Source organism: Carica papaya, chromosome 8 (genome assembly GCF_054855325.1).
Source record: "Carica papaya isolate Zhongbai chromosome 8, ASM5485532v1, whole genome shotgun sequence".
NCBI classification, from domain to species: domain Eukaryota; kingdom Viridiplantae; phylum Streptophyta; class Magnoliopsida; order Brassicales; family Caricaceae; genus Carica; species Carica papaya.
The window spans coordinates 10,025,143-10,049,806 of record NC_142316.1 but is presented as its reverse complement, the minus strand read 5'-3'; the positions used below and the strand labels follow the sequence as shown (position 1 = coordinate 10,049,806).

Genomic DNA, 24,664 nt, shown 5'->3' with positions numbered 1-24,664 from the left:
AAATGCCACGGCGCCGTGACTCACATTTGTGAATAAACCTACGCACCATAAATCAAGTCGCGCGTAACGTCGAAAGAATCATCTGCAAAAAGATGGGTGCAACACGAGGACCTCCCAAGAAAATGGGTGAAATATAAGGACTTCGCAGGAGGTCACCCATCCGAGTACTTTTCTCGCCCAAGCACCCTTAACTGCGGAGTTCTGATAGAATCCGTTGCATTAGTGCTGGTATGATCCCTCATGTTTCATTCTGCACTGCAAATACATACACTCTTTCTCCTCCCATCCCCCCTCACGTCATTTGTTTCCTTGTGCGTGCACTCTGAATCTCTCTTTCTCGTTCTAATATCAAGTAATATGCCCCGGCACCGTGACTCACCTTTCCAAATGAACCAGCGGTTTATAATTCCTTTCGCGCGTAACGTCGAACAACCCATCCGAAAAAAAATAGGTGCAACACGAGGGCTTCCCAGGTGGTCACCGATCCGAGTACTACTCTCGCCCAAGCACACTTAACTGCGGAGTTCTGACGGGATCCGGGGCTGTAGTGCTGGTATGATCGCACCTGTTTAATTTCCCGATGCAAATACATACACTCCTTCTCCTTTCTTCCCCCTCCCGTCATTTGTTTCCTTGTGCGTGCGCACTGCACATCTCGTTCTCGTTTAAATATCAAGTAAAATGCCACGGCGCCGTGACTCACATTTGCGAATAAATCTGCGGACCATAATTAAAGTCGCGCGTAACGTCGAACAGCACATCTGAAAAAAAGAAATTGGGTGCAACACGAGAACTTCCCAGGAGGTAACCAATCATTGTACTACTTTCGCCAAAGCACACTTAACTGCGGAGTTCTGATGGGATCCGGTGCATTAGTGCTGGTGTGACTGCACCTGTTTAATTTCGTGTTTAAAATACATACACTCCTTCTTCCCTCCCCCCTCCCATCATTTGTTTCCTTGTGCGTTCACACTGCACCTCTCCTTCTCGTTCGAATATCGATTAAAATGCCCATGATTCTTGACTCATATTTGCGTATAAACCAGCGGACCATAGTTCCAGTCGCACGTAACGTCGAACGACCAATCTGAAAAAAAATTGTTGCAAAACGATGACTTCCCAAGAGGTCACCCATCTGAGTACTACTCTCGCCCAAGCACACTTAACTGCAGAGTTCTGATGGGATCCAGTGCATTAGGGCTGGCATGATGCCACTTCTTTAATTTTGCACTTCAAATTCATACACTCCTTCTCTGTTCTTCCTCCTCCCGTCATTTGTTTCCTTGTGCGTGCGCACTGCACCTCCCGTACTCGTTCTAATATCAAGTAAAATGCCACGGCGCCGTGACTCACATTTGCGAATAAACCTGCGGACCATAAATCAAGTCGCGCGTAAAGTCGAAAGAATCATCTGCAAAAAGATGGGTGCAACACGAAGACCTCCCAAGAAAATGGGTGAAATATAAGGACTTCGCAGGAGGTCACCCATCCGAGTACTTTTCTCGCCCAAGCACCCTTAACTGCGGAGGTCTGATAGAATCCGTTGCATTAGTGCTGGTATGATCCCTCATGTTTCATTCTGCACTGCAAATACATACACTCTTTCTCCTCCCATCCCCCCTCCCGTCATTTGTTTCCTTGTGCGTGCACTCTGCATTTCTCTTTCTCGTTTTAATATCAAGTAATATGCCCCGGCACCGTGACTCATCTTTGCAAATGAACCAGCGGTTTATAATTCTATTCGCGCGTAACGTCTAACAACCCATCCGAAAAAAAATAGATGCAACACGAGGGCTTCCCAAGTGGTCACCCATCCGAGTACTACTCTCGCCCAAGCACACTTAACTGCATAGTTCTGATGGGATCCGGAGCTTTAGTGCTGGTATGATCGCACCTGTTTACTTTTCCGCTGCAAATACATACACTCCTTCTCCTTTCTTCCCTCCTGTCATTTGTTTCCTTGTGCGTTCACACTTCACGTCTCATTCTCGTTCTAATATCGATTAAAATGCCCCTGTTTCTTGACTCACATTTGCGTATAAACCAGCGGACCCTAGTTCCAAACGTGCGTAACGTCGAACGACCCGTCTGAAAAAAAATTGGTGCGACACAAGGACTTACCAGTGGGTCACCCATCCGAGTACTAATCTCGCCCAAGCACACTTCACTGCGGAGTTCTGATGGGATCTAGTGCATTAGTGCTGGTATGATCGCACCTGTTTAATTTTGCGCTGCAAATACATAAACTCATTCCCCTTTCTTCGCCCTCCCGTCATTTGTTTCCTTGTGCGTGCGCACTGCACCTCCCGTTCTCGTTCTAATATCAAGTAAAATGCTACAGCACCGTGACTCACATTTGCGAATAAACCTGAGGACCATAATTCAAGTCGCGCGTTACGTCGAAAGAATCATCTGCAAAAAAATGGGTGCAACACGAGGACTTCACAAGAAAATGGATGAAATATAAAGACTTCCCAGGAGGTAACCCATGCTAGTAATACTCTCGCCCAAGCACCCTTACCTACGGAGTTCTGATAGAATCCGTTGCATTAGTGCTGGTATGATCGCACCTGTTTCATTTCGCGCTGCAAATACATAAACTCCTTCTCCTTTCTTCCCCCTCCCGTAATTTGTTTCCTTGTGCGTGCGCACTGAACCTCCCGTTCTCGTTTTAATATCAAGTAAAATAGAACAGCGCCGTGACTCACATTTGCGAATAAACCTGAGGACCATAATTCAAGTCCCGCGTAACATCGAAAGAATCATCTGCAAAAAAAATGGGTGTAACACGAGGACTTCACAAGAAAATGGATGAAATATAAGGACTTCCCAGGAGGTAACCCATGCTAGTACTACTCTCGCCCAAGCACCCTTACCTACGGAGTTCTGATAAAATCCGTTGCATTAGTGCTGGTATGATCGCACCTGTTTCATTTCGCGCTGCAAATACATAAACTCCTTCTCCTTTCTTCCCCCTCCTGTGTTTTTTTCCTTGTGCGTGCGCACTGCACCTCTCGTTCTCGTTCAAATATCAAATAAAATGCCACGGCGCCGTGACTCACATTTGCGAATAAATCTGCGAACCATAATTAAAGTCGCGCGTAACGTCGAACGGCACATCTGAAGAAAAGAAAATGGGTGCAACACGAGACCTTCCCAGGAGGTAACCCATCATTGTACTACTTTCGCCGAAACACACTTAACTACGGAGTTCTGATGGGATCCGGTGCATTTGTGCTGGTGTGACCGCACCTGTTTAATTTTGTGCTGAAAATACATACACTCCTTCTTCCCTCCCCCCCTCCCATCATTTGTTTCCTTGTGCGTTCACACTGCACCTCTCCTTCTCGTTCTAATATCGATTAAAATGCCCCTGATTCTTGACTCACATTTGCGTATAAACCAGCGGACCATAGTTCCAGTCGCGCGTAACGTCGAACGACCCATCTGAAAAAAAATTGTTGCAATACGAGGACTTCCCAAGAGGTCACCCATCGGAGTACTATTCTCGCCCAAGGATACTTAACTGCAGAGTTCTGATGGGATCCAGTGCAGTAGTGCTGGTATGATGCCACTTGTTTAATTTTGCGCTTCAAATATATACACTCATTCTCTTTTTTTCCTCATCCCGTCATTTATTTCCTTGTGCGTGCGCACTGCACCTTCCGTACTCGTTCTAATATCAAGTAAAATACCACGGTGCCGTGACTCACATTTGCGAATAAATCTGCGGACCATAATTCAAGTCGCGTGTAACATCGAAAGAATCATCTGCAAAAAGATGGGTGCAACACAAGGACCTTCCATGAAAATGGGTGAAATAGAAGGACTTCGCAGGAGGTCACCCATCCGAGTACTTTTCTCTCCCAAGCACCCTTAACTGCGGAGTTCTGATAGAATCCGTTGCATTAGTGCTGGTATGATCCCTCATGTTTAATTCTGCACTGCAAATACATACACTCTTTCTCCTTCCATCCCTCCTCCCGTTATTTGTTTCCTTGTGCGTGCACTCTGTATCTCTCTTTCTTGTTCTAATATCAAGTAATATGCCCCGGCACCGTGACTCACCTTTGCAAATGAACCAACGGTTTATAATTCCATTGGCGCGTAACGTCGAACAACCCATCCAAAAAAAAATAGTTGCAACACGAGGGCTTCCCAAGTGGTCACCCATCCGAGTACTACTCTCGCCTAAGCACACTTAACTGCATAGTTCTGATGGGATCCGGAGCTTTAATGCTGGTATGATCGCACCTATTTAATTTCGCGCTGCAAATACATACACTCCTTCTCCTTTCTTCCCCCTCCCGTCATTTCTTTCCTTGTGCGTTCACACTTCACCTCTCATTCTCGTTCTAATATCGATTTAAATGCCCTTGCTTCATGACTCACATTTGCGTATAAACCAACGGACCCTAGTTCCAGACGCGCGTAACGTCTAACGACCCGTCTGAAAAAAAAATTAGTGCGACACGAGGACTTCACAAGAGGTCACCCATCCGAGTACAAATATCGCCCAAGCACACTTAACTGCGGAGTTCTGATGGGATCAGGTGCATTAGTGCTGGTATGATCGCAACTGTTTAATTTTGCGCTGCAAATACATAAACTCATTCCCCTTTCTTCCCCCTCCCATCATTTGTTTCCTTGTGCGTGCGCACTGCACCTCTCGTTCTTGTTCAAATATCAAGTAAAATGCCACGGCGCCGTGACTCACATTTGCGAATAAATCTGCGGACCATAATTAAAGTCGCGCGTAACGTCGAACGGCACATTCTTGTGAAGTTCTCGTGTTGCACCCATTTTTTTGCAGATGATTCTTTCGACGTTATGCGCGACTTGAATTATGGTCCTCAGGTCTATTCGCAAATGTGAGTCACGACACCGTAGTATTTTACTTGATATTAGAACGAGCACGGGAGGTGCAGTGCGCACGCACAAGGAAACAAATGACGAGAGGGGGAAGAAAGGAGAAGGAGTTTATGTATTTGCAGCACAAAATTAAACGGGTGCGATCATACCAGCACTAATGCACTGGATCCCATCAGAACTCCGCAGTTAAGTGTGCTTGGGCGAGAGTAGTACTCGGATGAGTGACCTCCTGGGAAGTCCTTGTGTTGCACCAATTTTTTTTCAGACGGGTCGTTCGACATTACGCGCGACTTGAACTATGGTCCACTGGTTTATATGCAAATGTGAGTCAAGAATAAGGGGTATTTTAATCGATATTAGAACGAGAAGGAGAGGTGCAGTGTGAACGCACAAGGAAACAAATGATGGGAGGGGGAGAGGGAAGAAGGAGTGTATGTATTCTCAGCACGAAATTAAACAGGTGCGGTCACACTAGAACAAATGCATCGGATCCCATTAGAACTCCGCAGTTAAGTGTGCTTTGGTGAAAGTAGTACAATGATGGGTTACCTCCTGAGAAATTCTCGTGTTGCACCCATTTTCTTTTTTTCAGATGTGTCGTTCGACGTTACGTGCAACTTGAATTATGGTCCTCAGGTTTATTCGCAAATGTGAGTCACGGCACCGTGGCATTTTACTTGATATTAGAACGAGACCGGGAGGTACAGTGCGCACGCACAAGGAAACAAATGACGGGTGGGGGAAGAAAGAGGAATGAGTTTATGTATTTGCAGCGCCAAATTAAACACGTGCGATCATACCAGCACTAATGCACTGGATCCCATCAGAACTCTGCAGTGAAGTGTGCTTGGGCGAGATTAGTACTCGGATGGGTGACCTCCTGGGAAGTCCTCGTGTCGCACCAATTATTTTTCAGACGGGTCTTTCGACGTTACGCGCGTCTGGAACTAGGGTCCGCTGGTTTATACGCGAATGTGAGTCAAGAAGCAGGGGCATTTTAATCGATATTAGAACGAGAATGAGAGGTGAAGTGTGAACGCACAAGGAAACAAATGACGGGAGGGGGAAGAAAGGAGAAGGAGTGTATGTATTTGTAGCGCGAAATTAAACAAGTGTGATCATACCAGCACTAAAGCTCCGGATCCCATCAGAACTCCGCAGTTAAGTGTGCTTGGGCGAGCGTAGTACTCGGATGGGTGACCACTTGGGAAGCCCTCGTGTTGCACCTATTTTTTTTCGAATGGGTTGTTCAACGTTACGCGCGAATGGAATTATAAACCGCTGGTTCATTTGCAAAGGTGAGTCACGGTGCCGGGGCATATTACTTGATATTAGAACGAGAAAGAGAGATGCAGAGTGCACGCACAAGGAAACAAATGACGGGAAGGGGGATGGGAGGAGAAAGAGTGTATGTATTTGTAGTGCAGAATGAAACATGAGGGATCATACCAGTACTAATGCAACGGATTCTATCAAAACTCCGCATTTAAGGGTGCTTGGGCGAGAAAAGTACTCGGATGGGTGACCTCCTGCGAAGTCCTTATATTTCACCCATTTTCTTGGAGGTCCTCGTGTTGCACCCATCTTTTTGCAGATGATTCTTTCGACGTTACGCGCGACTTGATTTATGGTCCACAAGTTTATTCGCAAATGTGAGTCACGGCGCCGTGGCATTTTACTTGATATTAGAACGAGTACGGGAGGTGCAGTGCGCACGCATAAGGAAATAAATGACGGGAGGGGGAAGAAAGGAGAAGGAGTTTATGTATTTGCAGCGCGGAATTAAATCGGTGCGATCATACCAGTACTAATGCACCGGACCCCATCAGAACTCTGTAGTTAAGTGTGCTTGGGCGAGAGTAGTACTCGGATGGGTGACCTCCTGGGAAGTCCTCGTGTCGCACCAATTTTTTTTTAGACGGGTCGTTCGACGTTACGCGCGACTGGAACTAGGGTCCGCTGGTTTATACGCAAAGGTGAGTCATGGTGCCGGGTCATATTACTTGATATTAGAACGAGAAAGAGAGATGCAGAGTGCACGCACAAGGAAACAAATGACGGGAGGGGGGATGGAAGGAGAAAGAGTGTATGTATTTGCAGTGCAGAATGAAACATGAGGGATCATACCAGCACTAATGCAACGGATTCTATCAGAACTCCGCAATTAAGGGTGATTGGGCGAGAAAAGTACTCGGATGGGTGACCTCCTGCGAAGTCCTTATATTTCACCCATTTTCTTGGGAGGTCCTCGTGTTGCACCCGTCTTTTTGCAGATTATTCTTTCGACGTTACGCGCGACTTGATTTATTGTTAGCAGGTTTATTCGCAAATGTGAGTCACGGCGCCGTGGCATTTTACTTGATATTAGAACGAGTACGGGAGGTGCAGTGCGCACGCACAAGGAAACAAATGACGGGATGAGGAAGAAAAGAGAAGAAGTGTATGTATTTGAAGCGCAAAATTAAACAAGTGGCATCATACCAGCATTAATGCACTGGATCCCATCAGAACTCCGCAGTTAAGTGTGCTTGGGCGAGGGTAGTTCTCGGATGGGTGATCACTTGGGAAGCCCTCGTGTTGCACCTATTTTTTTTCGGATGGGTTGTTCGACGTTACGCGCTAATGGAATTATAAACTGCTAGTTCATTTGCAAAGGTGAGTCACGGTGCCAGGTCATATTACTTGATATTAAAACGAGAAAGAGAGATGCAGAGTGCACGCACAAGGAAACAAATGACGGGAGGGGGGATGGAAGGAGAAAGAGTGTATGTATTTGCAGTGCAGAATGAAACATGAGGGATCATACCAGCACTAATGCAACGGATTCTATCAGAACTCCGCAGTTAAGGGTGATTGGGCGAGAAAAGTACTCGAATGGGTGACCTCCTGCGAAGTCTTTTCACCCATTTTCTTGGGAGGTCCTCGTGTTGCACCCGTCTTTTTACAGATGATTCTTTCTACGTTACGCGCGACTTGATTTATTGTTACCAGGTTTATTCGCAAATGTGAGTCACGGCGCCGTGGCATTTTACTTGATATTAGAACGAGTACGGGAGGTGCAGTGCGCACGCACAAGGAAACAAATGACGGGATGAGGAAGAAAAGAGAAGGAGTGTATGTAGTTGAAGCGCAAAATTAAACTAGTGGTATCATACCAACACTAATGCACTGGATCCCATCAGAACTCAGCAGGTAAGTGTGCTTGGGAGAGAATAGTACTCGGATGGGTGACCTCTTGGGAAGTCCTCGTATTGTAACAATTTTTTTTTAGATGGGTCGTTCGACGTTACGCGCGACTGGAACTATGGTCCGCTTGTTTATAGGCAAATGTGAGTCAAGAATCAGGGGCATTTTAATCGATATTAGAACGAGAAGGAGAGGTGCAGTGTGAACGCACAAGGACACAAATGATGGGAGGGGGGAGGGAAGAAGGAGTGTATGTATTTTCAGCACGAAATTAAACAGGTACGGTCACACCAGCACAAATGCACCGGATCCCATCAGAACTCCGCAGTCAAGTGCGCATTGGCGAAAGTAGTACAATGATGGGTTACCTCCTGGGAAGTTCTCGTGTTGCACCCATTTTATTTTTTTCAGATGTGCCATTCGATGTTACGCGCGACTTTAATAATGGTCCGCAGGTTTTTTCGCAAATGTGAGTCACGGCGCCGTGGCATTTTACTTGATATTTGAACGAGAACGAGAGGTGCAGTGCGCACGCACAAGGAAACAAATGACGGGAGGGGGATGGAGGGAGAAAAAGTGTATGTATTTGCATCGCAGAATGAAACATGAGCAATCATACCAGCACCAATGCAACGGATTCTATCAGAACTCCGCAAGTTAAGGGTGCTTGGGCGAGAGTAGCACTAGGATGGGTGACCTCCTGCGAAGTCCTTATATTTCACCCATTTTCTTAGGAAGTCCACGTGTTGTACCCATTTTTTTGCAGATGATTCTTTCGACGTTACGCGCGACTTGAATTATGGTCCTCAGGTTTATTCGCAAATGTGAGTCACGGCGTTGTAGCATTTTACTTGATATTAGAACGAGAACGGGAGCTACAGTGCGCACGCACAAGGAAACAAATGACGGGAGGGGGACGAAAGGGGAATGAGTTTATGTATTTGCAGCGCGAAATTAAACAGGTGCAATCATTCCAGCACTAATGCACCGGATCCCATCAGAACTCCGCAGTTAAGTGTGCTTGGGCGAGAGTAGTACTTGGATGGGTGACCTGTTTGGAAGTCCTCGTGTCGCACCAATTTTTTTTCAGACGGGTCGTTCGACATTACGCGCGACTGGAATTAGGGTCCGCTGGTTTATACGCAAATGTGAGTCAAGAAGCAGGGGCATTTTAATCGATACTAGAACGAGAATGAGAGGTGAAGTGTGAACGCACAAGGAAACAAATGATCGGAGGGGAAGAAAGGAGAAGGAGTGTATGTATTTGCAGCGCGAAATTAAACAGGTGCGATCATACCATCACTAAAGCTCTGGATCCCATCAAAACTCCGCAGTTAAGTGTGCTTGGGCGAGAGTAGTACTCTGATGGGTGACCACTTGGGAAGCCCTCGTGTTGCACTAATTTTTTCCTGATGGGTTGTTCGACGTTACGCGCGAATGGAATTATAAACCGCTAGTTCATTTACAAAGGTGAGTCACGGTGCCGGGGCATATTACTTGATATTAGAACGAGAAAGAGAGATGCAGAGTGCACGCACAAGGAAACAAATGACGGGAGGGGGGATGAGAGGAGAAAGAGTGTATGTATTTGCAGTGCAAAATGAAACATGAGGGATCATACCAGCACTAATGCAAAGGATTCTATCAGAACTCCGCAGTTAAGGGTGCTTGGGCGAGAAAAGTACTCGGATGGGTGACCTCCTGCGAAGTCCTTATATTTCACCCATTTTCTTGGGAGGTCCTCGTGTTGCACCCATCTTTTTACAGATGATTCTTTCGACGTTACGCACGACTTGATTTATGGTGACCTCCTGGGAAGTCCTCATGTTGCACCCATTTTTTTTCGGATGGGTCGCTCGACGTTACGCGCGAATGCAATTATAAACCGCTGGTTCATTCGCAAAGGTGAGTCACGATGCTAGGGCATTTTACTTGATATTAGAACGAGAAGGAGAGATGCAGAGTGCACGCGCAAGGAAACAAATGACGGGAGAGGGGATGGAGGGAGAAATAGTGTATGTATTTGCAGCGCAGAATGAAACATGAGCGATAAAACGAGCACCAATGCAACGGATTCTATCAGAACTCTGCAAGTTAAGGGTGTTTGGGCGAGAGTAGCACTAGGATAGGTGACCTCATGCGAAGTCCTTATATTTCACCTATTTTATTAGAAAGTCCTCGTGTTGCACCAATTTTTTTGCAGATGATTCTTTCGACGTTACGCGCGACTTGAATTATGGTCCTCATATTTATTCGCAAATGTGAGTCACGGCACCGTAGCATTTTACTTGATATTAGAACGAGCACGGGAGGTGCAGTGCGCACGCACAAGGAAACAAATGACGGGAGGGGGAAGAAAGGAGAAGGAGTTTATGTATTTGCAGCGCAGAATTAAACGGGTGCGATCATACCAGCACTAATGCACCGGATCCCATCAAAACTCCGCAGTTAAGTGTGCTTGGGTGAGTGTAGTACTCGGATGGGTGACCTCCTGGGAAGTCCTCGTGTCGCACCAATTTTTTTTCAGACGGGTCGTTCGAAGTTACGCGCGAATGGAACTAGGGTCCGCTGGTTTATACGCAAATGTGAGTCAAGAAGCAGGGGCATTTTAATCGATATTAGAACGAGAATGAGAGGTGAAGTGTGAACGCACAAGGAAACAAATGACGGGAGGGGGAAGAAAAGAAAAGAAGTTTATGTATTTGTAGCGCGAAACTAAACAGGTGCGATCATACCAGCACTAAAGCCCCAGATCCCATCAGAACTCTGCAGTTAAGTGTGCTTGGGTGAGATTAGTACTCAGATGGATGACCTCCTGGGAAGTCCTCGTGTCGCACCAATTTTTTTTCAGACGGGTCGTTTGACGTTACGCGCGTCTGGAACTAGGGTCCACTGGTTTATACACAAATGTGAGTCAAGAATCAGGGGCATTTTAATCGATATTAGAATGAGAATGAGAGCTAAAGTGTGAACGCACAAGGAAACAAATGACCGCAGGGGGAAGAAAGGAGAAGGAGTGTATGTATTTGCAGCGCGAAATTAAACAGGTGCGATCATACCAGCACCAAAACTCCGGATCCCATCAGAACTCCGCAGTTAAGTGTGCTTGGGCGAGGGTAGTACTCGGATGGGTGACCACTTGGGAAGCCCTCGTGTTGCACCTATTTTTTTTTCGGATGGGTTGTTCGACGTTACGCGCGAATGGAATTATAAACCGCTGGTTCATTTGCAAAGGTGAGTCACGGTGCCGGGTCATTTTACTTGATATTAGAATGAGAAAGAGAGATGCAGAGTGCACGCACAAGGAAACAAATGACGGGATGGGGGATGGGAGGAGAAAGAGTGTATGTATTTGCAGTGCAGAATGAAACATGAGGGATCATACCAGCACTAATGCGACGGATTCTATCAGAACTCCGCAGTTAAGGGGTGCTTGGGCGAGAAAAGTACTCGGATGGGTGACCTCCTGCGAAGTCCTTATATTTCACCCATTTTCTTGGGAGGTCCTCGTGTTGCACCCATCTTTTTGCAGATGATTCTTTCGACGTTACGCGCGACTTGATTTATGGTGACCTCCTGGGAAGTCCTCATGTTGCACCCATTTTTTTTCGGATGGGTCGCTCGACGTTATGCGCGAATGCAATTATAAACCGCTGGATCATTCGCAAAGGTGAGTCACGATGCTAGGGCATTTTACTTGATATTAGAACGAGAAGGAGAGATGCAGAGTGCACGCACAAGGAAACAAATGACGGGAGAAGGGATGGAGGGAGAAATAGTGTATGTATTTGCAGCGCAGAATGAAACATGAGCGATAAAACGAGCACCAATGCAACGGATTCTATCAAAAATCTGCAAGTTAAGGGTGCTTGGGCGAGAGTAGCACTAGGATGGGTGACCTCATGCGAAGTCCTTATATTTCACCTATTTTCTTAGAAAGTCCTCGTGTTGCACCCATTTTTTTGCAGATAATTCTTTCGACGTTACGCGCGACTTGAATTATGGTCCTCATGTTTATTCGCAAATGTGAGTCACGGCACCGTACCATTTTGCTTGATATTAGAACGAGCACGGGAGGTGCAATGCGCACGCACAAGGAAATAAATGACGGGAGGGGGAAGAAAGGAGAAGGAGTTTATGTATTTGCAGCGCGAAATTAAACGGGTGCGATCATACCAGCACTAATGCACCTGATCCCATCAGAACTCCGCAGTTAAGTGTGCTTGAGCGAGAGTAGTACTCGGATGGGTGACCTCTTGGGAAGTCCTTGTGCGTGCACTCTGCATCTCTCTTTCTCGTTCTAATATCAAGTAATATGCCCCGACACCGTGACTCACCTTTGCAAATGAACCAGCAGATTATAATTCCATTCGCGCGTAACGTCGAAAAACCCATCCGAAAAAAAATAGGTGCAACACGAGGGCTTCCCAGGTGGTCACCCATCCGAGTACTACCCTCGCCCAAGCGAACTTAGAACTTAACTGCGGAGTTCTGATGGGATCCGGAGCTTTAGTGCTGGTAAGATCGCACCTGTTTAATTTTGCGCTGTAAATACATACACTCCTTCTCCTTTCTTCCCCCTCCCGTCATTTGTTTCCTTGTGCGTTCACACTTCACCTCTCATTCTCGTTTTAATATCGATTAAAATGCCCCTGCTTCTTGACTCACATTTGCGTATAAACTAGCGAACCCTAGTTCCAGACGCGCGTAACGTCGAATGACCCGTCTGAAAGAAAATTGGTGCGACACGAGGACTTCCCAGGAGGTCACCCATCCGAGTACTACTCTCTCCCAAACACACTTAACTGCGGAGTTCTGATGGGATCCGGTGCATTAGTGCTGGTATGATCGCACCCGTTTAATTCCGCGCTGCAAATACATAAACTCCTTCTCCTTTCTTCCCCCTCCCGTCATTTGTTTCCTTGTGCGTGCGCACTGCACCTCCCGTTCTCGTTCTAATATCAAGAAAATGCTACAGCACCGTGACTCACATTTGCGAATAAACCTGAGAACCATAATTCAAGTCGCGCGTAACATTGAAAGAATAATCTGCAAAAAAATGGGTGCAACACGAGGACTTCACAAGAAAATGGGTGAAATATAAGGACTTCGCAGGAGGTAAGCCATGCTAGTACTACTCTCGCCCAAGCACCCTTACCTACGGAGTTCTGATAGAATCCGTTGCATTTGTGCTGGTATGATCGCACCTGTTTCATTTCACGCTGCAAATACATACACTCCTTCTCCTTTCTTCCCCCTCCCGTCATTTGTTTCCTTGTGCGTGCGCACTGCACCTCTCGTTCTCGTTCAAATATCAAGTAAAATGCCACGGCGCCGTGACTCACATTTGCGAATAAACCTGCGAACCATAATTAAAGTCGCGCGTAACGTCGAACGGCACATCTGAAAAAAATAAAATGGGTGCAACACGAGAACTTCCCAGGAGGTAACCCATCATTGTACTACTTTCGCCAAAGCACACTTAACTGCGGAGTTCTGATGGGATTCGGTGCATTTGTGCTGGTGTGACCGCACCTATTTAATTTCGTGCTGAAAATACATACACTCCTTCTTCCCTCCCCCCCTCCCATCATTTGTTTCCTTGTGCGTTCACATTGCACCTCTCCTTCTCCTTATAATATTGATTAAAATACCCTTGATTCTTGACTCACATTTGCGTAAAAACCAGCGGACCATAGTTGCAGTCGCGCGTAACTTCGAACGACCCGTCTGAAAAAAATTGGTGCAACACAAGGACTTCCCAGGAGGTCACCCATCCGAGTACTACTCTCGCCCAAGCACACTTAACTGCAAAGTTCTAATGGGATCCAGTGCATTAGTGCTGGTATGATCGCACCCGTTTAATTTCGCGCTGCAAATACATAAACTGCTTCTCCTTTCTTCCCCCTCCCGTCATTTGTTTCCTTGTGCGTGTGCACTGCACCTCCCGTGCTCGTTCTAATATCAAGTAAAATACTACGGTGCCGTGACTCACATTAGCGAATAGACCTGAGGACCATAATTCAAGTCGCGCGTAACGTCGAAAGAATTATCTGCAAAAAAATGGGTGCAACACGAGGACTTCACAAGAAAATGGGTGAAATATAAGGACTTCACAGGAGGTAACCCATGCTAGTACTACTCTCGCCCAAGCACCCTTACCTACGGAGTTCTGATAGAATCTGATGCATTAGTGCTGGTATGACTGCACCTGTTTAATTTCATGCTGAAAGTACATACACTCCTTCTTCCCTCTCCCCCTCCCATCATTTCTTTCCTTGTGCGTTCACATTGCACCTCTACTTCTCGTTCTAATATCGATTAAAATACCCCTGATTCTTGACCCTCATTTGCGTATAAACCAGCGGACCATAGTTCCAGTCGCGCGTAATGTCGAACAACCCGTCTGAAAAAAAATTGGTGCAACACAAGGACTTTCCAGGAGGTCACCCATCCGAGTACTACTCTCGCCCAAGCACACTTAACTGCGGAGTTCTGATGGGATCCAGGCAATAGTGCTGGTATGATCGCACCCGTTTAATTTCGCACTGTAAATAGATAAACTCCTTCTCCTTTCTTCCCCCTCCCGTCATTTGTTTCCTTGTGCGTGCGCACTGCACCTCCCGTGCTCGTCCTAATATCAAGTAAAATACTACGGTGCCGTGACTCACATTTGTGAATAAACCTGAGGACAATAATTCAAGTCGCGCGTAATGTCGAAAGAATCATCTGCAAAAAAATGGGTGCAACACGAGGACTTCACAAGAAAATGAGTGAAATATAAGGACTTCGCAGGAGGTAACCAATGCTAGTACTACTCTCGTCGAAGCACCCTTACCTACGGAGTTTTGATAGAATCCGCTACATTAGTGCTGGTATGATCGCACTTGTTTCATTTCGTGCTGAAAATACATACACTCCATCTCCTTCCCTCCCCCTCCCATCAATTGTTTCCTTGTGCGTTCACACTGCACCTCTCCTTCTCGTTCTAATATCGATTAAAATGCCCCTGCTTCTTGACTCACATTTGTGTATAAACCAGCGGACCCCAGTTCCAGTCGCGCGTAACGTCGAACGACCCGTCTGAAAAAAAATTGGTGCGACACGAGGACTTCCCAAGAGGTCACCCATCCGAGTACTACTCTCGCCCAAGCGCACTTAACTGCGAAGTTCTGATGGGATCCGGTGCATTAGTGCTGGTATGATCGCACCCTTTTAATTCTGCGCTGCAAAAACATAAACTCCTTCTCCTTTCTTCCCCCTCCCGTCATTTGTTTCCTTGTGCGTGCGCACTGCACCTCCCGTGCTCGTTCTAATATCAAGTAAAATGCTACGGTTCCGTGACTCACATTTGCGAATAAACTTGAGGACCATAATTCAAGTCGCGCGTATTGTCGAAAGAATCATTTGCAAAAAAATGGGTGCAACACGAGGACTTCCTAAGAAAATGGGTGAAATATAAGGACTTCGCAGGAGGTCACCCATCCTAGAGCTACTCTCGCCCAAGAACCCTTAACTTGCGGAGTTCTGATAGAATCCGTTGCATTGGTGCTGGTATGATTGCTCATGTTTCATTCTGCGTTGCAAATACATACACTTTTTTTCCCTCCATCCCCCCTCCCGTCATTTGTATCCTTTTCCGTGCACTCTGCATCTCTCCTTCTCGTTCTAATATCGATTAAAATGCCCCTGCTTCTTGACTCATATTTGCGTATAAACCAGTGGACCCTAGTTCCAGTCGTGCGTAACGTCGAACGACCCGTCTGAAAAAAAAATTAGTGCGACACGAGGACTTCCCAGGATGTCACCCATCCGAGTACTACTCTCGCCCAAGCGCACTTAACTGCGAAGTTCTGATGGGATCCGGTGCTTTAGTGCTGGTATGATCGCACCCTTTTAATTCTGCGCTGCAAAAACATAAACTCCTTCTCCTTTCTTCACCCTCCCGTCATTTGTTTCCTTGTGCGTGCGCACTGCACCTCCCGTGCTCGTTCTAATATCAAGTAAAATGCTACGGTGCCGTGACTCACATTTGCGAATAAACCTGAGGACCATAATTCAAGTCGCGCGTATCGTCGAAAGAATCATCTGCAAAAAAATGGGTGCAACACGAGAACTTCCTAAGAAAATGGGTGAAATATAAGGACTTCGCAGGAGGTCACCCATCCTAGTGCTACACTCGCCCAAGCACCCTTAACTTGCGGAGTTCTGATAGAATCCATTGCATTGGTGCTGGTATGATTGCTCATGTTTCATTCTGCGCTGCAAATACATACACTTTTTCTCCCTCCATCCCCCCTCCCGTCATTTGTTTCCTTGTGCGTGCACTCTGCATCTCTCCTTCTCGTTCTAATATCGATTAAAATGCCCCTGCTTCTTGACTCGCATTTGCGTATAAACCAGGGGACCCAAGTTCCAGTCGCGCGTAACATCGAACGACCCGTCTGAAAAAAAAAATTAGTGCGACACAAGGACTTCCAGGAGGTCACCCATCCGAGTACAACTCTCGCCCAAGCACACTTAACTGCGGAGTTCTTATGGGATCCGGTGCATTAGTGCTGGTATGATCGCACCTGTTTAATTTCGCGCTGCAAATACATAAACTCCTTCTCCTTTCTTCCCCCTCCCGTCATTTGTTTCCATGTGCGTGTGCACTGCACCTCTCGTTCTCGTTCAAATATCAAGTAAAATACCACAGTGCAGTGACTCACATTTGCGAATAAACCTGCGGACCATAATTTAAGTCGCGCGTAACGTCGAACGGCACATCTGAAAAAAAGAAAATGGGTGCAACACGAGAACTTCCCAGGAGGTAACCTATCATTGTACTACTTTCGCCAAAGCACACTTAACTGCGGAGTTCTGATGGGATCCGGTGCATTTGTGCTGGTGTGACCGCACTTGTTTAATTTCGTGCTGAAAATACATACACTCTTTCTTCCCTCCCCCCCTCCCATCATTTGTTTCCTTGTGCGTTCACACTGCACCTCTCCTTCTCGTTCTAATATCGATTAAAATGCCTTTGATTCTTGACTCACATTTGCGTATAAACCAGCGGACAATAGTTCCAGTCGCGCCTAACGTCGAACGACCCATCTAAAAAAAATTTGTTGCGTTACGAGGACTTCCCAAGAGGTCACCCATCCGAGTACTACTCTCGTCCAAGCACACTTAACTGCAGAGTTCTGATGGGATCCAGTACAGTAGTGCTGGTATGATGCCACTTGTTTAATTTTGGGCTTCAAATACATACACTCATTCTCGTTTCTTCCTCATCCCGTCATTTGTTTCCTTGTGCGTGCGCACTGCACCTCCCGTACTCGTTCTAATATCAAGTAAAATATCACGGTGCCGTGACTCACATTTGCGAATAAATCTGCGGACCATAAATCAAGTCGCGCGTAACGTCGAAAGAATCATCTGCAAAAAGATGGGTGTAACACGAGGACCTCCCAAGAAAATGGGCGAAATATAAGGACTTCGCAGGAGGTCACCCATTTGAGTACTTTTCTCGCCCAAGCACCCTTAACTGCGGAGTTCTGATAGAATCCGTTGCATTAGTGCTGGTATGATCCCTCATGTTTCATTCTGCACTGCAAATACATACACTCTTTCTCCTTCCATCCCCCCTCCCGTCATTTGTTTCCTTGTGCGTGCGCACTGCACCTCTCGTTCTCGTTCAAATATCAAGTAAAAAGCCACGGCGCCGTGACTCACATTTGCAAATAAATCTGCGGACCATAATTAAAGTCGCGCAAAACGTCGAACGGCACATCTGAAAAAAAGAAAATGGGTGCAACACGAGAACTTCCCAGGAGGTAACCCATCATTGTACTACTTTCGCCAAAGCACACTTAACTGCGGAGTTTTGATGGGATCCGGTGCATTTGTGCTGGTGTGACCGCACCTGTTTAATTTCGTGCTGAATATACATACACTTCTTCTTCCCTCTCCCCCTCCCATCATTTGTTTCCTTGTGCGTTCACACTGCACCTCTCCTTCTCGTTCTAATATCGATTAAAATGCCCCTGATTCTTGACTCACATTTGTGTATAAACCAGCGGAATATAGTTCCAGTTGCGCGTAACGTCGAACGAACCATCTGAAAAAAAATTGTTGTGATATGAGGACTTCCCAAGAGGTCATCCATCCGAGTACTACTCTCGACCAAGCACACTTAACTGCAGAGTTCTGATGGGATCCAGTTCATTAGTGCTGTTATGATGCCACTTGTTTAATTTTGCGCTTCAAATACATACACTCCTTCTCTTTTCTTCCTCCTCCTATCATTTGTTTCCTTGTGCGTGCGCACTGCACCTCCCGTACTCGTTCTAATATCAAGTAAAATGCCACGGCGCCTGACTCACATTTGCGAATAAACCTGCAGACCATAAATCATGTCGCGCGTAACGTCGAAAGAATCATCTGCAAAAAGATGGGTGCAACACGAGGACCTCCCGAGAAAATGGGTGAAATATAAGGACTTCGCAGGAGGTAACCCATCCGAGTACTACTCTCACCCAAGCACACTTAACTGCAGAGTTCTGATGGGATCCGGGGCTTTAGTGCTGGTATGATCGCACCTGTTTAATTTCACGCTGCAAATACATACACTCCTTCTCCTTTCTTCCCCCACCCGTCAATTGTTTCCTTGTGCGTTCACACTGCACCTCTCATTCTCGTTCTAATATCGATTAAAATGCCCCTGCTTCTTGACTCACATTTGCGTCTAAACCAGCGGACCCTAGTTCCAGTCGCGCGAAACGTCGAACAACCCGTCTGAAAAAAAATTATTGCGACACGAGGACTTCCCAGGAGGTCACCCATCCGAGTACCACTCTCGCCCAAGCACACTTAACTACGGAGTTCCGATGGGATCCGGTGCATTAGTGGTGGTATGATCGCACCCGGTGAATTCTGCACTGCAAATACATAAACTCCTTCCCATTTCTTCCCTCTCCCGTCATTTATTTCCTTGTGCGTGCGCACTGCACCTCCCGTGCTCGTTCTAATATCAAGTAAAATGTTACGGTGCCGTGACTCACATTTGCGAATAAACCTGAGGACCATTATTCAAGTCGCGCGTATCGTCGAAATAATCATTTGCAAAAAAATGGGTGTAACACGAGGACTTCATCAAAAAATGGGTGAAATATAAGGACTTCGCAGGAGGTCACCCATCCTAGTGCTACTCTTGCCCAAGCACCCTTAACTTGCGGAGTTCTGATAGAATCCGTTGCATTGGTGCTGGTATGATTGCTCATGTTTCATTCTGCGCTGCAAATACATACACTTTTTCTCCCTCCATCCCCCCTCCCGTCATTTGTTTCCTTGTGCGTGCACTCTGCATCTCTCTTTCTTGTTCTAATATCGATTAAAATGTCCCTTCTTCTTGACTCACATTTGCGTATAAACCAGTAGACCCTAGTTCCAGTCGCGCGTAACGTCGAACGACCCGTCTGAAAAAAGAATTAGTGCGACAAAAGGACTTCCCAGGAGGTCACCCATCCTAGTGCTACTCTCGCCCAAGCACCCTTAACCTGCGGACCCCTGATAGAATCCGTTGCATTGGTGCTGGTATGATTGCTCATGTTTCATTCTGCGCTGCAAATACATACACTTTTTCTCCCTCCATCCCCCCTCCCGTCATTTGTTTCCTTATGCGTGCACTCTGCATCTCTCCTTCTCGTTCTAATATCAATTAAAATGCCCCTGCTTCTTGACTCACATTTGCGTATAAACTAGCGGACCATAGTTCCAGTCGCGCGTAACGTCGAACGACCCGTCTGAAAAAAAAATTTAGTGCAACACGAGGACTTCCCAAGAGGTCACCCATCCGAGTACTACTCTCGCCCAAGCACACTTAACTGCGGAGTTCTGATGGGATCCGGTGCATTAGTGCTGGTATGATCGCACCTGTTTAATTCCGCGCTGCAAATACATAAAATCCTTCTCCTTTCTTCCCCCTCCCGTCATTTGTTTCCTTGTGCGTGCGCACTACACCTCCCGTGCTCGTTCTAATATCAAGTAAAATGCTACGATGCCGTGACTCACATTTGCGAATAAACCTGAGGACCATAATTCAAGTCGCGCGTATCGTCGAAAGAATCATCTGCAAAAAAATGGGTGCAACACGAGGACTTCCTAAGAAAATTGGTGAAATATAAGGACTTCGCAGGAGGTCACCCATCCTAGTGCTAATCTCGCCCAAGCACCCTTAACCTGCGGAGATCTGATAGAATCCGTTGCATTGGTGCTGGTATGATTGCTCATGTTTCATTCTGCGCTGCAATTACATACACTTTTTCTCCCTCCATCCCCCCTCCCGTCATTTGTTTCCTTGTGCGTGCACTCTGCATCTCTCCTTCTCGTTCTAATATCAATTAAAATGCCCCTGCTTCTTGACTCATATTTGCGTATAAACAAGTGGACCCTAGTTCCAGTCGCGCGTAACGTCGAACGACCTGTCTGAAAAAAAAAATTAGTGCGACACGAGGACTTCCCAGGAGGACACCCATCCGAGTACTACTCTCGCCCAAGAACACTTAACTGCGGAGTTCTGATGGGATCCGGTGCATTAGTGCTAGTATGATCGCACCTGTTTAATTTCGCGCTGCAAATACATAAACTCCTTCTCCTTTCTTCTCCCTCCCGTCATTTGTTTCCTTGTGCGTGCGCACTGCACCTCTCGTTCTCGTTTAAATATCAAGTAAAATGCCACGGCGCCGTGACTCACATTTGCGAATAAATCTGCGAACCATAATTAAAGTCGCGCGTAACGTCGAACGGCACATCTGAAAAAAAGAAAATGGGTGCAACACGAGAACTTCCTAGGAGGTAACCCATCATTGTACTACTCTCGCCAAAGCACACTTAACTGCAGAGTTCTGATTGGATTCGGTGCATTTGTGCTGGTATGATCGCACCCGTTTAATTCCGCGCTGCAAATACATAAACTCCTTCTCTTTTCTTCCCCCTCCCATCATTTGTTTCCTTGTGCGCGCGAACTGCACCTCCCGTGCTCGTTCTAATATCAAGTAAAATGCTACGGTGCCGTGACTCACATTTGCGAATAAACCTGAGGACCATAATTCAAGTCGCACGTATCGTCGAAAGAATCATCTGCAAAAAAATAGGTGCAACACGAGGACTTGCTAAGAAAATGGGTGAAATATAAGGACTTCGCCGGAGGTCACCCATCCTAGTGCTACTCTCACCCAAGCACCCTTAACTTGCGGAGTTCTGATAGAATCCGTTGCATTGGTGCTGGTATGATTGCTCATGTTTCATTCTGCGCTGCAAATACATACACTTTTTCTCCCTCCATCCCCCCTCCCGTCATTTGTTTCCTTGTGCGTGCACTCTGCATCTCTCCTTCTCGTTCTAATATCTTCTTGACTCACATTTGCGTATAAACCAGTGGACCCTAGTTCCAGTCGCGTGTAACGTCGAACGACCCGTCTGAAAAAAAAAATTAGTGCGACACAAGGACTTCCCAGGAGGTCACCCATCAGAGTACAACTCTCGCCCAAGCACACTTAACTGCGAAGTTCTGATGGGATCCGGTGCATTAGTGCTAGTATGATCGCATCTGTTTAATTTCGCGCTACAAACACATAAATTCCTTCTCCTTTGTTCCCCCTCCCGTCATTTGTTTCCTTGTGCGTGCGCACTGGACCTCTCGTTCTCGTTCTAATATCAAGTAAAATACCACGGCGCCGTGACTCATATTTGCGAATAAATCTGCGGACAATAATTAAAGTCGCACGTAACATCGAACGACACATCTGAAAAAAAGAAAATGGGTGCAACACGAGAACTTCCCAGGAGGTCACCCATCCGAGTACTACTCTCGCCCAAACACACTTAACTGCGGAGTTCTGATGGGATCCGGTGCATTAGTGCTGGTATTATTGCACCCGTTTAATTCCGCGCTGCAAATACATAAACTCCTTCTCCTTTCTTCCCCCTCCCATCATTTGTTTCCTTGTGCGTGCGCACTGCACCTCCCGTGCTCATTCTAATATCAAGTAAAATGCTACGGTGCCATGACTCACATTTGCGAATAAACCTGAGGACCATAATTCAAGTCGCGCGTATCGTCGAAAGAATCATCTGCAAAAAAATTGGTGCAACACGAGGACTTCCTAAGAAAATTGGTGAAATATAAGGACTTCGCAGGAGGTCACCCATCCTAGTGCTAATCTCGCCCAAGCACCCTTAACCTGCGGAGTTCTGATAGAATCCGTTGCATTGGGGCTGTTATGATTGCTCATGTTTCATTCTGCGCTGCAAATACATAAACTTTTTCTCCCTCCATCCCCCCTCCCGTCATTTGTTTCCTTGTGCGTGCACTCTGCATCTCTCCTTCTCGTTCTAATATTAATTAAAATGCCCCTACTTCTTGACTCACATTTGCGTATAAACCAGCGGACCCTAGTTCCAGTCGTGCGTATCGTCGAACGACCCGTCTGAAAAAAAAATTTAGTGCAACACGAGGACTTCCCAGGAGGTCAACCATCTGAGTACTACTCTCGCCCAAGCACACTTAACTGCAGAGTTCTGATTGGATTCGGTGCATTAATGCTGGTATGATCGCACCTATTTAATTTCGCGCTGCAAATACATAAACTCCTTCCCCTTTCTTCCCCCTCCCGTCATTTGTTTCCTTGTGCGTGCGCACTGGACCTCTCGTTCTCGTTTAAATATCAAGTAAAATGCCACGGCGCCATGACTCACATTTGCGAATAAATCTGCGGACCAAAATTAAAGTCGCGCGTAACGTCGAACGGCACATCTGAAAAAAAGAAAATGGGTGCAACACGAGAACTTCCCAGGAGGTCACCTATCCGAGTACTACTCTCGCCCAAGCACACTTAACTGCAGAGTTTTGATGGGATCCGGTGCATTAGTGCTTGTATGATTGCACCCGTCTAATTTCGTGCTGCAAATACATAAACTCCTTCTCCATTCTTCCCCCTCCCATCATTTGTTTCCTTGTGCGTGCGCACTGCACCTCCCGTGCTCGTTCTAATATCAAGTAAAATGCTACGGTGCCGTGACTCACATTTGCGAATAAACCTGAGGACCATAATTCAAGTCGCGCGAAACGTCGAAAGAATCATCTGCAAAAGAATGGGTGCAACATGAGGACTTTCTAAGAAAATAGGTGAAATATAAGGACTTCGCATGAGGTCACCCATCCTAGTGCTACTCTCGCCCAAGCACCCTTAACTTGCAGAGTTCTGATAGAATCCGTTGTATTGGTACTGGTTTGATCGCTCATGTTTCATTCTGCGCTGCAAATACATACACTATTTCTCCCTCCATCCCCTCTCTCGTCATTTGTTTCCTTGTGCGTGCACTCTGTATCTCTCCTTCTCGTTCTAATATCAAGTAAAATGCCCTAGCATCGTGACTCACCTTTGCGAATGAACCAGCGGTTTATAATTGCATTCGCGCGTAACGTCGAGCGACCCATCCGAAAAAAAATGGGTGCAACATGAGGACTTCCCAGGAGGTCACCATAAATCAAGTCGCGCGTAACGTCGAAAGAATCATCTGCAAAAAGATGGGTGCAAGAGGACCTCCCAAGAAAATGGGTGAAATATAAGGACTTCGCAGGAGGTCACCCATCCGAGTACTTTTCTCGCCCAAGCACCCTTAACTGCGGAGTTCTGATAGAATCCTTTGTATTAGTGCTGGTATGATCCCTCATGTTTCATTTTGCACTGCAAATACATACACTCTTTCTCCTCCCATCCCCCCTCCCGTCATTTGTTTCCTTGTGCGTGCACTCTGCATCTCTCTTTCTCGTTCTAATATCAAGTAATATGCCCCGGCACCGTGACTCACCTTTGCAAATGAACCAGCGGTTTATAATTCCATTCGCGCGTAACGTCGAACAACCCATCCGAAAAAAATAGGTGCAACACGAGGGCTTCCCAAGTGGTCACCCATCTGAGTACTACTCTCGCCCAAGCACACTTAACTGCAGAGTTCTGATGGGATCCGGGGCTTTAGTGATGGTATGATCGCACCTGTTTAATTTCGCGCTGCAAATACATACACTCCTTCTCCTTTCTTCACCCTCCGGTCATTTGTTTCCTTGTGCGTTCACACTTCACCTCTCATTCTCGTTTTAATATCGAGTAAAATGCCCCTGCTTCTTGACTCACATTTGCGTATAAACCAGCGGACCCTAATTCTAGTCGCGCGTAACGTCGAACGACCCGTCTGAAAAAAAATTGGTGCGACACGAGGACTTCCAAAGAGGTCACCCATCCGAGTACTACTCTCGCCCAAGCACACTTAACTGCGGAGTTCTGATGGGATCCGGTGCATTAGTGCTGGAATGATTGCACCTGTTTAATTTTGCGCTGCAAATACATAAACTCATTCCCCTTTCGTCCCCCTCCCGTCATTTGTTTCCTTGTGCGTGCGCACTGTAGCTCCCGTTCTCGTTCTAATATCAAGTAAAATGCTACAGCGCCGTGACTCACATTTGCGAATAAACCTGAGGACCATAATTCAAGTCGCGCGTAACGTCGAAAGAATCATCTCCAAAAAAATGGGTACAACACGAGGACTTCCTAAGAAAATGGGT

The 24,664-nt window shown here is 46.5% G+C and overlaps 5 non-coding genes and 40 pseudogenes across 5 annotated transcripts; 13 read left to right on the top strand and 32 right to left on the bottom strand.

Annotated features, from left to right (window-relative positions):
* Window positions 1-448: 448 nt before the first annotated feature.
* LOC148240656 (5S ribosomal RNA) lies at window positions 449-567 on the bottom strand (annotated as a pseudogene).
* A 209-nt stretch (window positions 568-776) lies between these two features.
* LOC148240655 (5S ribosomal RNA) lies at window positions 777-895 on the bottom strand (annotated as a pseudogene).
* Window positions 896-1,097: 202 nt separating this feature from the next.
* On the bottom strand, window positions 1,098-1,217 carry LOC148240654 (5S ribosomal RNA; annotated as a pseudogene).
* Window positions 1,218-1,777: 560 nt separating this feature from the next.
* Window positions 1,778-1,896, bottom strand: LOC148240653 (5S ribosomal RNA; annotated as a pseudogene).
* A 203-nt stretch (window positions 1,897-2,099) lies between these two features.
* On the bottom strand, window positions 2,100-2,218 carry LOC148240652 (5S ribosomal RNA; annotated as a pseudogene).
* A 917-nt stretch (window positions 2,219-3,135) lies between these two features.
* LOC148240651 (5S ribosomal RNA) lies at window positions 3,136-3,254 on the bottom strand (annotated as a pseudogene).
* Window positions 3,255-3,458: 204 nt separating this feature from the next.
* On the bottom strand, window positions 3,459-3,576 carry LOC148240650 (5S ribosomal RNA; annotated as a pseudogene).
* Window positions 3,577-3,812: 236 nt separating this feature from the next.
* LOC148240649 (5S ribosomal RNA) lies at window positions 3,813-3,931 on the bottom strand (annotated as a pseudogene).
* A 206-nt stretch (window positions 3,932-4,137) lies between these two features.
* Window positions 4,138-4,256, bottom strand: LOC148240648 (5S ribosomal RNA; annotated as a pseudogene).
* A 206-nt stretch (window positions 4,257-4,462) lies between these two features.
* On the bottom strand, window positions 4,463-4,581 carry LOC148240647 (5S ribosomal RNA; annotated as a pseudogene).
* A 426-nt stretch (window positions 4,582-5,007) lies between these two features.
* LOC148240646 (5S ribosomal RNA) lies at window positions 5,008-5,126 on the top strand (annotated as a pseudogene).
* A 204-nt stretch (window positions 5,127-5,330) lies between these two features.
* On the top strand, window positions 5,331-5,449 carry LOC148240645 (5S ribosomal RNA; annotated as a pseudogene).
* A 209-nt stretch (window positions 5,450-5,658) lies between these two features.
* LOC148240644 (5S ribosomal RNA) lies at window positions 5,659-5,777 on the top strand (annotated as a pseudogene).
* A 205-nt stretch (window positions 5,778-5,982) lies between these two features.
* LOC148240643 (5S ribosomal RNA) lies at window positions 5,983-6,101 on the top strand. The gene has a single exon (XR_015815133.1). It is a non-coding gene; the product is annotated as a 5S ribosomal RNA (ribosomal RNA).
* Window positions 6,102-6,660: 559 nt separating this feature from the next.
* On the top strand, window positions 6,661-6,779 carry LOC148240642 (5S ribosomal RNA; annotated as a pseudogene).
* Window positions 6,780-7,339: 560 nt separating this feature from the next.
* On the top strand, window positions 7,340-7,458 carry LOC148240641 (5S ribosomal RNA; annotated as a pseudogene).
* Window positions 7,459-8,335: 877 nt separating this feature from the next.
* Window positions 8,336-8,454, top strand: LOC148240640 (5S ribosomal RNA; annotated as a pseudogene).
* A 564-nt stretch (window positions 8,455-9,018) lies between these two features.
* On the top strand, window positions 9,019-9,137 carry LOC148240639 (5S ribosomal RNA; annotated as a pseudogene).
* Window positions 9,138-9,341: 204 nt separating this feature from the next.
* LOC148240638 (5S ribosomal RNA) lies at window positions 9,342-9,460 on the top strand (annotated as a pseudogene).
* A 995-nt stretch (window positions 9,461-10,455) lies between these two features.
* Window positions 10,456-10,574, top strand: LOC148240637 (5S ribosomal RNA; annotated as a pseudogene).
* Window positions 10,575-10,779: 205 nt separating this feature from the next.
* On the top strand, window positions 10,780-10,898 carry LOC148240636 (5S ribosomal RNA; annotated as a pseudogene).
* Window positions 10,899-11,103: 205 nt separating this feature from the next.
* On the top strand, window positions 11,104-11,222 carry LOC148240635 (5S ribosomal RNA). The gene has a single exon (XR_015815859.1). It is a non-coding gene; the product is annotated as a 5S ribosomal RNA (ribosomal RNA).
* A 998-nt stretch (window positions 11,223-12,220) lies between these two features.
* On the top strand, window positions 12,221-12,340 carry LOC148240634 (5S ribosomal RNA; annotated as a pseudogene).
* A 124-nt stretch (window positions 12,341-12,464) lies between these two features.
* LOC148240633 (5S ribosomal RNA) lies at window positions 12,465-12,590 on the bottom strand (annotated as a pseudogene).
* A 205-nt stretch (window positions 12,591-12,795) lies between these two features.
* LOC148240632 (5S ribosomal RNA) lies at window positions 12,796-12,914 on the bottom strand (annotated as a pseudogene).
* A 562-nt stretch (window positions 12,915-13,476) lies between these two features.
* Window positions 13,477-13,595, bottom strand: LOC148240631 (5S ribosomal RNA; annotated as a pseudogene).
* A 203-nt stretch (window positions 13,596-13,798) lies between these two features.
* Window positions 13,799-13,917, bottom strand: LOC148240630 (5S ribosomal RNA; annotated as a pseudogene).
* Window positions 13,918-14,475: 558 nt separating this feature from the next.
* Window positions 14,476-14,593, bottom strand: LOC148240629 (5S ribosomal RNA; annotated as a pseudogene).
* Window positions 14,594-15,152: 559 nt separating this feature from the next.
* Window positions 15,153-15,271, bottom strand: LOC148240628 (5S ribosomal RNA). The gene has a single exon (XR_015815560.1). It is a non-coding gene; the product is annotated as a 5S ribosomal RNA (ribosomal RNA).
* A 562-nt stretch (window positions 15,272-15,833) lies between these two features.
* On the bottom strand, window positions 15,834-15,952 carry LOC148240627 (5S ribosomal RNA; annotated as a pseudogene).
* Window positions 15,953-16,515: 563 nt separating this feature from the next.
* On the bottom strand, window positions 16,516-16,633 carry LOC148240626 (5S ribosomal RNA; annotated as a pseudogene).
* Window positions 16,634-16,842: 209 nt separating this feature from the next.
* On the bottom strand, window positions 16,843-16,961 carry LOC148240625 (5S ribosomal RNA; annotated as a pseudogene).
* Window positions 16,962-17,164: 203 nt separating this feature from the next.
* On the bottom strand, window positions 17,165-17,284 carry LOC148240624 (5S ribosomal RNA; annotated as a pseudogene).
* A 564-nt stretch (window positions 17,285-17,848) lies between these two features.
* Window positions 17,849-17,967, bottom strand: LOC148240623 (5S ribosomal RNA; annotated as a pseudogene).
* Window positions 17,968-18,524: 557 nt separating this feature from the next.
* Window positions 18,525-18,643, bottom strand: LOC148240622 (5S ribosomal RNA; annotated as a pseudogene).
* A 205-nt stretch (window positions 18,644-18,848) lies between these two features.
* Window positions 18,849-18,967, bottom strand: LOC148240621 (5S ribosomal RNA; annotated as a pseudogene).
* Window positions 18,968-19,857: 890 nt separating this feature from the next.
* Window positions 19,858-19,976, bottom strand: LOC148240620 (5S ribosomal RNA). The gene has a single exon (XR_015815857.1). It is a non-coding gene; the product is annotated as a 5S ribosomal RNA (ribosomal RNA).
* Window positions 19,977-20,539: 563 nt separating this feature from the next.
* Window positions 20,540-20,658, bottom strand: LOC148240619 (5S ribosomal RNA; annotated as a pseudogene).
* Window positions 20,659-20,867: 209 nt separating this feature from the next.
* Window positions 20,868-20,986, bottom strand: LOC148240618 (5S ribosomal RNA; annotated as a pseudogene).
* A 546-nt stretch (window positions 20,987-21,532) lies between these two features.
* On the bottom strand, window positions 21,533-21,651 carry LOC148240617 (5S ribosomal RNA; annotated as a pseudogene).
* Window positions 21,652-21,860: 209 nt separating this feature from the next.
* LOC148240616 (5S ribosomal RNA) lies at window positions 21,861-21,979 on the bottom strand. Its single transcript, XR_015815807.1, has one exon. It is a non-coding gene; the product is annotated as a 5S ribosomal RNA (ribosomal RNA).
* Window positions 21,980-22,542: 563 nt separating this feature from the next.
* LOC148240615 (5S ribosomal RNA) lies at window positions 22,543-22,661 on the bottom strand (annotated as a pseudogene).
* A 209-nt stretch (window positions 22,662-22,870) lies between these two features.
* Window positions 22,871-22,989, bottom strand: LOC148240614 (5S ribosomal RNA; annotated as a pseudogene).
* Window positions 22,990-23,981: 992 nt separating this feature from the next.
* On the bottom strand, window positions 23,982-24,100 carry LOC148240613 (5S ribosomal RNA; annotated as a pseudogene).
* Window positions 24,101-24,305: 205 nt separating this feature from the next.
* Window positions 24,306-24,424, bottom strand: LOC148240612 (5S ribosomal RNA; annotated as a pseudogene).
* Between the last annotated feature and the right edge of the window lie 240 nt (window positions 24,425-24,664).